General features: G+C 46.0%; 1 protein-coding gene across 1 annotated transcript in view; it reads right to left on the bottom strand.

Annotated features, from left to right (window-relative positions):
- Nucleotides 1–11,590, bottom strand: part of F13A1 (coagulation factor XIII A chain) — a 191,889-nt gene that overhangs the window by 178,036 nt on the left and 2,263 nt on the right. The gene's annotated exons all lie outside the window — the stretch shown is intronic.

Here is an 11,590-nt window from a genome sequence, read left to right as displayed (position 1 = left end):
TCAGTAAAGCTGACTAATCAAGATCACGTCACTGTCGCTTGTGCAGATTTTACTGTGAAAAATTATTTAGACTATTATTAGCAGCAAACCAATTTCATGAAAGCTACAGACTACCAAAACTATTCAAGCCAAGTAGGCTGTTTGCATGCTACAATGATTCTGAAGAAAATAATCCTCGTATGGTGATTCTGATGGTGTTCCTCTTTATAATTTGCTATTTTCAAGAAGTTACTAGATCCTCTAGTGGTAATTTTATCTCTAAACACACACTGTAGCCTACTTTTTCCTTCTAATACATACAGCTGTAAGAAGAAAGTATCCAACACCAACACTCTCATCTTAGGATGAAAATAGCATGAGGCAGAACAGGCGAGAGCCTAAACACTTTTTTGCAGTAAGTTATGGAGGTATCCATTTCTAACACAGGCTAAAAGATGAGTGTCATATATATCATACATTATGCAGTTACAGAACTCAACATCTTAAATCTTCTCTGGAGCCTATCTGGAGATTCCACTAGCACAGCTTTTGTTATAACCACAGAACAAAAGCAAATAGGATGAGCATGCCTTTTTTCCAGTGATCGATGCCCTGTCACTGGATTCATATCACCCTCGTCTTTTGGAGTTTACCTGGAATTTTTTGTTCCATAATGTCTTTCAAGTGATGTGTGAATCATTCTATACCTAGGCTATGTGCTCTTCTTGCTTCTCAATAAATTCATAATGAAAGACTGGTTTTTCTCCTTTTTTGTCATGATTCTAGGCTCCCTCCAAAGTTTAAGGGGGGAGGGGGAAGGGGATGATGAGGGAAACAAGTTCAAAGAGCACACTTTAAGTAGGAAGTATCAGTCATGTTTAAGTTTTATATTCACAGAGGACAAACTGTTCCTTGCTTTGAAGCCCAGGAGAAGTAACACAAATTATATTCCAAGTGCAGCACATCCCCAAACCATCTCATTCCGGAAGCCTTTGTAGCTGGCATAGCTGATGGGTAAATAGATAACCAAGCACAGGGCAGCACATGGGATTAGAATCTTGGGCTGGAGAGTGTAGAGACCTATTTGTGATCCTGCCCTGGAGTAGGGTTATGATTTGGAAAGGTATGGGCAGGAATCAGAGACACAGGAGGCTCCTGGAGCTGAGCACAAGTTTACAAAGGCTGGTGACCAGCATTGGGCTGCATGCCTCATGTCGGTGAGGTTCAGCATGTACAGCTAGGGCAGCTGTGCCTGACATCTGGCCACCCAGGAGCTCTGACATATGGCCTCCATCCTACACACCCATATTCTGCAGCTCAAACAGATTCCTGAGCAGCCAAAGAATCCCTGGTGCACAGATGACCAACACCTCAGACCAGCCAAGAGCTAGCAGCAAGGGAGAGTCTCTTGTTTTCTTCTTGTGCAGCAAAACTCTCACCTGTTATCCCAGCAAAGGAGAGCAAGTCTGAGACCTGCTCACACAGGGAGGCTTACCGCAGCTGAACGTGAAGCAGCAAGCATACAAGATGGGATAGAACACATGTAATACACTTCAATTTCAGCCCATTTCTATTATACCCTGGTTTGGAGAGGGAAAAAAGAAGAGAAAAGAAGGAAGGCCAAGGTGTTTGTCACAGCTTTGACCGCCACTCCCCAAATCAGGGTTCAAATTATGCTGTTTTGGAAACAATTCATCCAAGACACCATCATTGCTGCATTTTAGGGCCACATAAATAATAAAATAGTATCACTATACAGATACAAGAACATTTTTTTTCTCCTCATGTCAGCAGCTCTTCAGATTCATCTCTCTCCCCCCATGATTCCCATGAGAGATCAGAAGAGCCGTACCCAGAGGAGAAGCTAACAAAACTCCATTCAGCAGCAGCATTCACACAAGAGTCCACTCGCTCAGCTCTGTTTCACTGCAATCACACAGCAAAAGCATGACTAAAACCCAAATTCCGGCCACCAAGATTCTTGGTCTGTTATCTGATGAAAGACTCAGCAGATTAAAAACAGACATAGTGCTAGTTCAAGCACTTGTACTTGAAACTGATCCTGTAATAGCTGAGATCCTCTTAGCTGAATTCACCAGGCTCCTTATAGCCTTGGGCACATCTGAAGGGGTCCCCAGGCCCACCACAGCAAACAAGCCAGCCTTTGCCTCCACACAGTATAGAGGCTTCCCCAGAGCATCCGTAGCAGAATCTGAGGTCTCAGCTGATCAAAAAGTAAGAATTCAAATCTCTAAAGCATCAGATGTCTGACCCTTGAGATTTTCTGACCCTTCACTGTCCAGCTTACACACAAACATTGCAGAGCCTCACTCCCAGCACCAGCTGAACAGCATTTGGCTTCCTATCACAAAAACTCCTTGCCCTTTTTGCTATGGGAATTAAACTGAAAAACCAAGACTACATCTTAAACCCACATTCCACAACTTAAACTGGAGCTTTCTAAATAGCAGGAGAAAGGTATGTTTGTCATACCACAGAGACAGGGAGATTTGTTGTCTAAAAATCATTTAGGGGTTGGCAGCTCAGTATCTCTGCTGTCCTCTAAATTTAAAAGGGCTTTACCCCTTCAGCCTAAGAATTGCCTTGGTTTCTTCCTTGGATTCCTGTTTCTAATCAGACACCATTTTGACATGGTCAAGCAACAAAATCAGAGTTCATCTTCACTGATGCCAGCATAGAAAAAGAATCCCTTGCTGTCCCAGAAGACCTGTGGTATATTCACGCTATCGCACCTGAATTCTAGTACATCTGGCAGCTACTGCAGATATCTTTCTGAAGTAGCCTCAAAAAGTTTAGTAAGGGCTCTGTAGCAACAACCAGGCTCTGAACACAGCTCAGCTGTGCATGGATGAGAGCAATATTCTCCAGGGATGTGCAGCCTGAGCAAGAAAGTGGTGGGGTTTTGCTAAAATAAAGATCTGCACATTTCCACACAGTTCTCCTTGAAGTGAGGGGTATGAGGCACAAGTGAACCCCATGGCCAGATTCTCAGCCCTTACTGGCAAGATTGCCTGAATTGGAAGTGTCTTTATGCTGTTCCTTCTGTAACGTTGAAAGATGCTACTCTTTCCGTAAAGATCCATTGTTTAAATTTCTCATACACCATCTCTTATGCTCTCTAGTGTAGCCCTAAAATAATCCCATTGTGGCTCCATTTTGTTATTTTGATGGTGTTTTGCGGCATGAGAAAAGAGAGTAGGGGGAGCAGGAACATCTAAATCGTGTTATTCCAACTGAAAACAAGTTTTTGCCACAGAAGACACAGGGAAGGTAAAGCATGAACTTATCTTTACCCTTAGCTCTCATGTAATGGAGCATGATGAAGAATCCACCTAGAGCACAAACTCCAATCTCTTTAATGGATCATTCTGAAGTAACCTTCCCAGGACTGACAAATGCTTCAGTCAGACAGATGGGATGGGAGTCTGCTCCCCAAGGAGTTCCCACAGGGCTCAGGCAAACACAGTGATCAGTATGCTACAAATACACTCACTGATCAGCTAAAGCTGAGATAAAACAGCTACTACAATGTTTCTACCAAGTCGTGCACATCCTAGTCACAGGGTCTTCTGCGTCTCAGCAGGCAAAGTCCCAGACTGCCAGACACAAACAGATCTCCCATCACGCCTTCATACCAGTACATCCCTGGTTCAGTGTGAAGGTGCACCCACAGATCCAGCTCCCACCCAGCCTCCCTACAGGGCTGTAACTGCTGAGACCCCCATTTCTGTGCAGCAGTAGGATGGGGCATATGCCGAGACCAACCAGCCAAGAACAGAAAAGCCTTCCCAGACCTCACATATGGATGCAGGACCGTCCTCATGCAGTGCAAGAATGCTAACTGTGGCAGATATGAGGGCAGATAGTCACACATTTTACCCTGGAAGCGCAAGGGGGAAGTCTTGCTTGAATTGCTCTGTCAGCCATATAGATTGCTTCTGGTTCCCCTCAGCATACACACCTCCAGGAGGCCTCAAAAACAAGTACTCTGGCCTAGCATTGGCTGGATAATGTGGAGCTATTTAAAAATAAGAATTGTAAAAAAATATATTATGAAGCAATCCTTTGCAGACTAACATCCACAGGGTTAACTTCCTGCTGCCTGATCTCTTCCCTTGCTGCTCAGCCCAGCCTCCCCTTGAAGGCAGGGACATTCTGTGGTGCTTCAGCACCGCCCTGATCCAGGAAAGAGAGCCATTCATATCACAAGAGCTACATTCAAGCCCAGCTTCCCTCTTGCCTCTCTAGTGCAAACATATTATGAGTTGGCCTTAAAATGAATCTTAACTCAAGCACGCAGGTGTCTACAACAATCTCCCCAACAGAGTACAAAATAAATAAAAGAAATACAGACAGGACAAAACAGGTAAGGGGGAAAAAAAACAAAAAACATGGAAAAAAGTAAAGCTGCCTTTATTCTGCCCTTAACACAAAGTGAGATGCAAGATGTTTGCATAGAAAGATCCCAATCCTGAGGACTTAAAAACCTTCTCCTCCCTCTGTTTCCCCCATGAGACTACTCTGTTCCTCACCCATGCACCTCCTCCCAGAAGCTCTTTATGTATTTCTCCAGCCAGCAAGACTGAACAAGAACAGCACATTCACTAAGTGAGCCCCCCCCCACCCCCCACCAGACACCAACCATGGAGCCTGAAAGGATCAGAGAGGAGAGAGAGGTTTGTTTCAGCCAAGAGACTCATTGCCAAGAGGGATTCAAGCAGCTCTTGCTGGAGGAGAAAGGGGGAACCCTGAACAAAGAGATCAGTCAGAGAAGAAGCTCCGGAAGGGAAGAGCCTGGGGCTCAAGGTGATTTCTGCCAGAGGGCCATTTTGTTGATAAGGATTACAGAGTTACTCAGTCTGCCAGACATGAGCCTGCAAATGGTAAAGCATTCCCAGTTGGCCCTGTGAAAATGCCTATACCATCTAGTTATACAATAAGCCTTAGGTTGTTTTCCTAAACCAGGCAGTTGCTGGCAAAGCTAAAATAAGCTACGGTTGCCTCACACTGCAGTAAAGTGGCCTCACACAATTTCCCTCTCCCTCCTGATACTTTCCCTCTTCCACACAGCTGCACAGAAGATACTGATGTCATCAATGCAAGATCAGGGCACTCCCAGTCCAAGAAGGGAACAACTTAAAAGAGGTTCAAACTCCAACCGCTTTGATCAGGGGAGTGGCTCCACCAGAGCCAAAATAAATGTTTGCTGATAATCCCGTGCCCTCTGTTTGCTTGTGTGGCTCCCATTTTATTAGCCTTCCTATGGTAAATTTTACAGCTGGGGTTAGCAGAGTGATAAAATGCACAGATTATATTCTTCACTGTTGCTGGTCTGCTTCTCCCCAGTTTAATGCAGCTTTACCTTGAAAAAATAAATACCTTGATCCAGGATGCTCTCTTGCTCCTTGCAAAGCTTCACCTCCTTCTACTACTTGACAGTCATCAGTTTGGAGAACAACAGCCTGCTCCAGGGTGGGAGAAGAGCAAGTCACAATCAGATTTCCCTACTGAATGCTTGAGATGCTCTATAGGAGAGCACTTAAATCAGAGATCCTCCTCAATCATTGCACCACTGACACGAATTTACCCCTTCCTCCCCGCCATGTTCTGGCTGGGCTCCAACAGGACCCCCCAGGTGCTGAAATACAAATAAGTGCAGGATCCAGACCACAGAAACTTATTAGCATCCTGATTTGATTTCTCACAACACCACTGCTGAAGCAGAAACTTCAGTGTCTACGCAGTAAGTTTTGATTCAGCCCCAAACACAATACCATAACTTTCATCTCCTCCTTCTTCTCAATTTATTCAAGATATGCCCCAGCTATTTCTCATTCTGAAAGCCAAGAGAGAAGCCAGCAGAAGAAAGGGGCTTGCTTTGCCTTTATTTTTCCAAGTTCAAACTCCTCAGATTGAAAACTACACTAATCTGCATCACTTAGCTAGAGACACCTTTGTTCTATCTACATAAAAATCAGAGAAGAACCAATTTATTAACTGTGGCACAGCAAAAACTGAAGAAGCTGTCAGTAGCTCTCTAGTCCCAACATAGCATTCCTATTGCTTGGCAGCAGGCTAAGAAATTACTGTTCAGTCTTTAATGTTGAATTTTCTGAATGGAAAACGGTTTTGCCCCAGAGCTTGTATTTATTATTCATAGCTTGGTTTTCTCCCTAAAAACAGGAAAGTAACATCAAATTCAAGGTCTCCCTGGATTCCTAGGGAACTACAGACCCTGATCAGGAACACACAATATTTTTCCATTCCTAACTCTTTTGTCAGCGTCTCCAAGGGTAAACACATAACAAGAAGCATAAGAGTTCAGAAAAACATTGGTACCTTGTGGATGATGAGTACAAACAAACAGGCCTAGAGCCACTACTACAATGAGCTTTGGTACTGCAATTGCAGGAGGTGGGAAGCAAATAACACTGCAGGATTCTTTCACCTCCGAGTCACTGCTGCTTGCTCACACAATCTTCTTCTATAGCATTGTCTACAATAGCAAACTGCTCCCACCGGCCAACAAAAAAGAGCAACATGAGAAAAAACCCAAGTAGAGCTAAGAAACAGACTCAAGTAGACTCTTGGGTATCTCTGGGTTTAACCACATCAGAGAATTATGTAGGGGGAAAAAACATTAAAAAAAAAAAAAAATCAATCTTAGCTGAACTGTGGTAAAAATTCAGGGAAATTTTTCAATGTTGGCCTGACTGAAATAACAAACTCTCTGTGCAGACCTTCGTATAACTGATATCAGTCTTAGTATTGAAAGGTATTTTATCTGCTAATTTTCTGGGGTTTACCTTTCTCTTAAGATGAAACCCCAAACACAGGTGAGACAGAGCTAACAGACAAATTTTGAAGACTTTCTGCTTGAAGTCAGGGGATGCAGCCAGATCAAGCAAAGCGCTCTTGTCTGGAAAGAGCAGTGGCTAAAGAATGGATTAAATGGAGGAACCTTCCAGACACAGACTGGGACCACACAGCAGAGAGGACTGGTAAGACAGAGACTCATCACTAGCTATTTGAAAGAAAGACCAAAACTATTAAGTTGTACCTTGATAATGTGGGGACTTCAGCAGCAAAACTGGCTGAAGGAATTCCTGATTGTGTCAAGACACTGGACTTGTGCTGTAGTTTTATTTACTTATTTTAGGCTCAGAAAATTCTCTGGCCTGGCTAATACCACAAAATTTTCAGCTGGGCTGAAGGATCAAGGTCCCAGGGTGCAGCATTGCTCACATCAAAAGCACTGCTAAGGTTTCTGCATTGCCCCACCACAGTGCTGCTCAGGAGGCACTGCCACACTACCAGGTTTTTCCACCACAGCAATTTCAAGATGCCCCTGCCTCCTCTCCTTTTTCAATAGTAACTACACCCACAGGAAACACTGTAGAATGAGATGAAACAGAGGAGGATGGGGAACACCGTGAAACACAGATATAAATCCAAAGAACTTGCCAAAGTGGTACATCAGAGGGAAGATTAGAAGCCCAGTCTGCTGTATTGCATAAGTGATTACATTTTGTACCATCTAGAGAAAATAAAATCCAACACCCATGCTGTTACTGGAATGTCTGCAAAGATAAATTGTTTCCTTAGGGAGGGAAATGCTGCCTGTACCTGTAAGGTCCTGCACATCTCTAAGTGCTCTTGAGACCACGTTGAAGCAGCTGATGTGCCCCAGGAAGTGCACCCTGCTAATGAAGGCCTGCCCCAGCTGCACTGGGAGTCATCACAAACACAGCATCCACAGCAGAGCAGAGCACCGAGGCTGCTGGAGCTGTGCTAATGCCCATGACACCTCAGCTGTGCACTCCCCTTCCCCTCCTCGCACCCACACGAGGTTCATTCTGCTCTGCTGCACACCTGCTCACAAACCACACCAGCAGAAAGCTGCTCACCTCTGTCTTGGGCTTTCTTCTTGGACTGGCTCTGCTGGGGTCAAAGAAGCGCTGTAATCAGGAGCAGGGAAACGAGGTGGGAGGCTAAGAGATGCCTAAACTGCTGTGGGACTGCTGCTCACAAGCAGGGCAGTCCTGGATCCTGCTCAGCTTCATGGAAACTCAAACACAACAGCAAAAATAATTTGTGAACCCAATCCTCTAGGGAAACCAAGGTTCCCTCCAAAGCTGAGACCCATTCTACTGGCATGCCTAAGGGCACCTCTTCCCACAGTATCCCAAGCTACAGCCCCTCCATCCCAGGCAAGTCTTAGCTCTCCAGCTGACCCCCTTCACATCTCAAGAAGGAGTCCAGCCATGCCATCCTCACATCATCCTGGCTCAGGAGGTATTTGCAGCAGTACCCAGTGCAGTCCCAGCAGGGCTGCCTGTCTACATCTATGCTGCCTTGTGCAGCAGCCCAGGTCCTGTGCTAATTGGTGCTAGTAGATCAGAAGCCAAGAGGATGGGACAATGGCTACCCCCTTAAACCAGGAAAATCTGGCCTGTTCTAAGCAAAAGGCCTTACAACAGTGCCATAGAAAAGGTGTTTTCATTTCAAAGTACCTTCTTAATTTTTTTGCCTTTAATTAACATGAAATTTAAATATCAGCATTTGGACAATGGATCTGACCTTACCAAAGAGAACCTGTCCTGTCCTCCCCACCCTGCCGTGAATCAAAACAATATATGTTCTGAGGCTCCCATCCCTGGGGGAGGAGGCGGACTTCTTTTCACCCAATGCAACAAAAAACCCCAAACCAAAACAAACCAAAAAATTGAGGTGTTTGCATGAAGTGGAAAAATCCTGTTTGGGCCAGCCTTTGCACACCAAAGACCATTCCTGGCTGCTGCACTGAGCAGCCCTAAAGCTGCAGCTGATTTTCCCCTTTGCAGCCCCGCAGCGTCCATCGCTTGGCGAGAAATCCGCGCGTGGGACTCGACGGCTGCTGCTGGTAACGAGTGGGTGTGGGACACGTCAGTGGGAAGCTGGGACATCCCTCCCTGCCAGGGCCAGCCAGGAGGTGGCACTGTTCAACTGCTGAGCCTTCCCACTGCACTGGACTTGTGCCGGGGGTTTTTTTCCGCTCCTACCTCCCCCCACTAATCTTTTTTCCTGCCTTGAGGATGGCGACACACCGTAGCAAAAACTCGGCAGAAAAAAAAAAAAAAAGAGCTCGTTAAACAGGCGATGGCTTTATGATGTCACGGCTGTTTTCCTCTCGCATAAAGGGCTGGCCGGCCGAGAGGAAGAGGTTTACTCGGTGTAAGGTGATGTTATACAACTTTCTCCCTCTAGCAAGTGCCGGAACTGTTCTGGTTTAACCCTCTGACACCTTGACCCAGCCCATTCAAAGTCCCTTTTTAAATTTCTTTTAAGCGGCCTACACCCTTAACGCACAGCAATGCAGAACACCTACCGAGCTCTGACCCAGCAGGCAAACAACAAAAGCGCTTTATCTCGAGGGACACGTTATCGCCCAACTCCTGCTCCCTGAGCAAACAGCAGCGGTGGCCGGGGACAGCCAGGCTCCTCTGCCCAGTGCCAGGGCTGCTGGACAGTGAAACAGCACTGACCTACCCCCCTCAGCAGTTTGTACCACGATTTGCTGAGCTGGGGGGACAGTCTTTCCTCATAGGACTCAACAAGTCCCTAATCCCCACGGAGGAGGCAGCGATGCCGCAAGGTTTTCCAGAATGCATGTCGGCACTTTCATGTCCCAGCAGGGCCCCACGGGAGCATGGCTTGTTCACTGAAGGGAGGTGGCTGAACAAGCTGCTGCAATTCACAGCAGTGCTTTGACTCTCTGTGAATCTGTAATAAAGTTCCAAGTGGGAAAAACATCGTCAAAATATCCTGAAATTATCTCTACTCACACTTTGATAAGGCAGACATCAGCTTTCTTCATAGACATCGCCCCCCCATCAGCAACACTCACTACAGTGAAAAGCCCCACCATCCAGGAATTACTGATATTCCTGCAACTGTTTCATCATCTGTTTTTAAGAGAAAGACGACAGTGAGAACATATTTGCCGGATTTTTGCTTCTCAAACTTGTTTAGCAGCAGTGGAAGCAACAGGTGGGAAGTAACTAGCCAGCCGTGACCTGCTGGCTCTCCCTAAGCTGCATCTGGCTGTGGTTGGAGGGAAATCAGTGGTCGGAGGCTCAGCATGGGAACTGCTCACCTACACCATTTCTACTTTCAGGGCTTCAGAGAGTTCACGAATGAGTGCTGCTCCCTTGAGTAAGGAGGTCCACAACTGCTCAGCCTGCCTTTTTCAAGTAACAGCCCACATGAGTCATAGCAAAGATTGCAGTGCCTGTGTCTTTTTTTAGTGAGTTAAAAGTTCTCATGGCCACTTTTTTCCTCCCTGAAACTTGGCCCTTCTCTACCACAACTGCAGAAACTACCAGCAAGTAAGGCTTTGCGAGCTTGGTACACTGGGACAGCGGTGCCCCAGTTGCTGGCTAGACAGCCACAGGTTATTCTTGCCACGTGAGTACTGCACACCTCACCTTTCCTGAACATCATATACAGGTGGAAGAACCAACCTGTGTACATGCAGACAGCTCAACACCTCTCAGAAACACTGCCCTTGTTGTAGGCGCTCAGACAAGCCTGTGCCCACCCTGCTTTCCATCAAGGCCATCAGACGGATGATCCTGAGCTGGTGGTACCAGAGAAAATCATTTTCCAAGAGCTCCTGGGATTCATTATAGAAACTACCCACAAACACTGATTTTTCTGGAAACCAAGCCAATTGCCAGCTTTCCTGAGGGCCTGGCAGCCTCTCCTCTCCCACTGAGAGAGCTCACACCTGGCCTCCTGATACAGAAAAGACCATCATGAAACACAGATGGGGCTCCAGTGCCTCAGCTGCAAGAGCACTGCCAGGACCAGCATTTAAGAGTAGCCCACTGCCTGCTTTGAAGGGCCTCCTGATACAGAAAAAAACATCATGAAACACAGATGGGGCTCCAGTGCCTCAGCTGCAAGAACACTGCCAGGACCAGCATTTAAGAGTGGCCCACTGTCTGCTTTGAAGGGCTCTCTAAACAGGCAACAAGGACCAAGCCACAAGCCTTAGAAATTGCCCCACTGGGACCTGACTTGCCAGAGCAAATCTAGTGTCATACACCAACACAGTCTAAGTGCCTTGAAAATGGGAAGTTTCCAGTTAAACAATCATCTTGATCTTTATCAAAGCAACTTTTCTAGGACTTCACTGCATAAGGAGATATTTATCACTGAAGTGCTAATGGCTGAAGTATCATTTGTGTCCACAGTAAGAGATTATTTCAGCCTACATTGGCAAGACAAATCTTCCTCAGCAGAGCTAGAGCAGCACTAACCCCAGCACAGTACTACTGTTACCCCTTCTGACCTCAGCAGCCAGCCAAAAATGTAAGGAGTGGTAAGTTTCCATTACAGGCAGATTTGGTAGCTGAATGAGGTGTTCCCTCCATTCCTTGCAAAGAACGCACAAACTCCTTTTTTCTCCCCCCTACGACGAACACAGGAGAGATCAAACAAGCGATGTATTTGCTCACATTCTCATGTCAGAAATTCAACATGAATTTCAAATGAAATTCATTTAAACTCTGTCTAAAAGCCTCTTCAGACTTTGCCAGTGGCCCTG

Source organism: Corvus brachyrhynchos, unplaced genomic scaffold, assembly GCF_000691975.1.
Source record: "Corvus brachyrhynchos isolate BGI_N302 unplaced genomic scaffold, ASM69197v1 scaffold100, whole genome shotgun sequence".
NCBI lineage: Eukaryota > Metazoa > Chordata > Aves > Passeriformes > Corvidae > Corvus > Corvus brachyrhynchos.
This window is presented reverse-complemented; position numbering and strand designations above follow the sequence as displayed.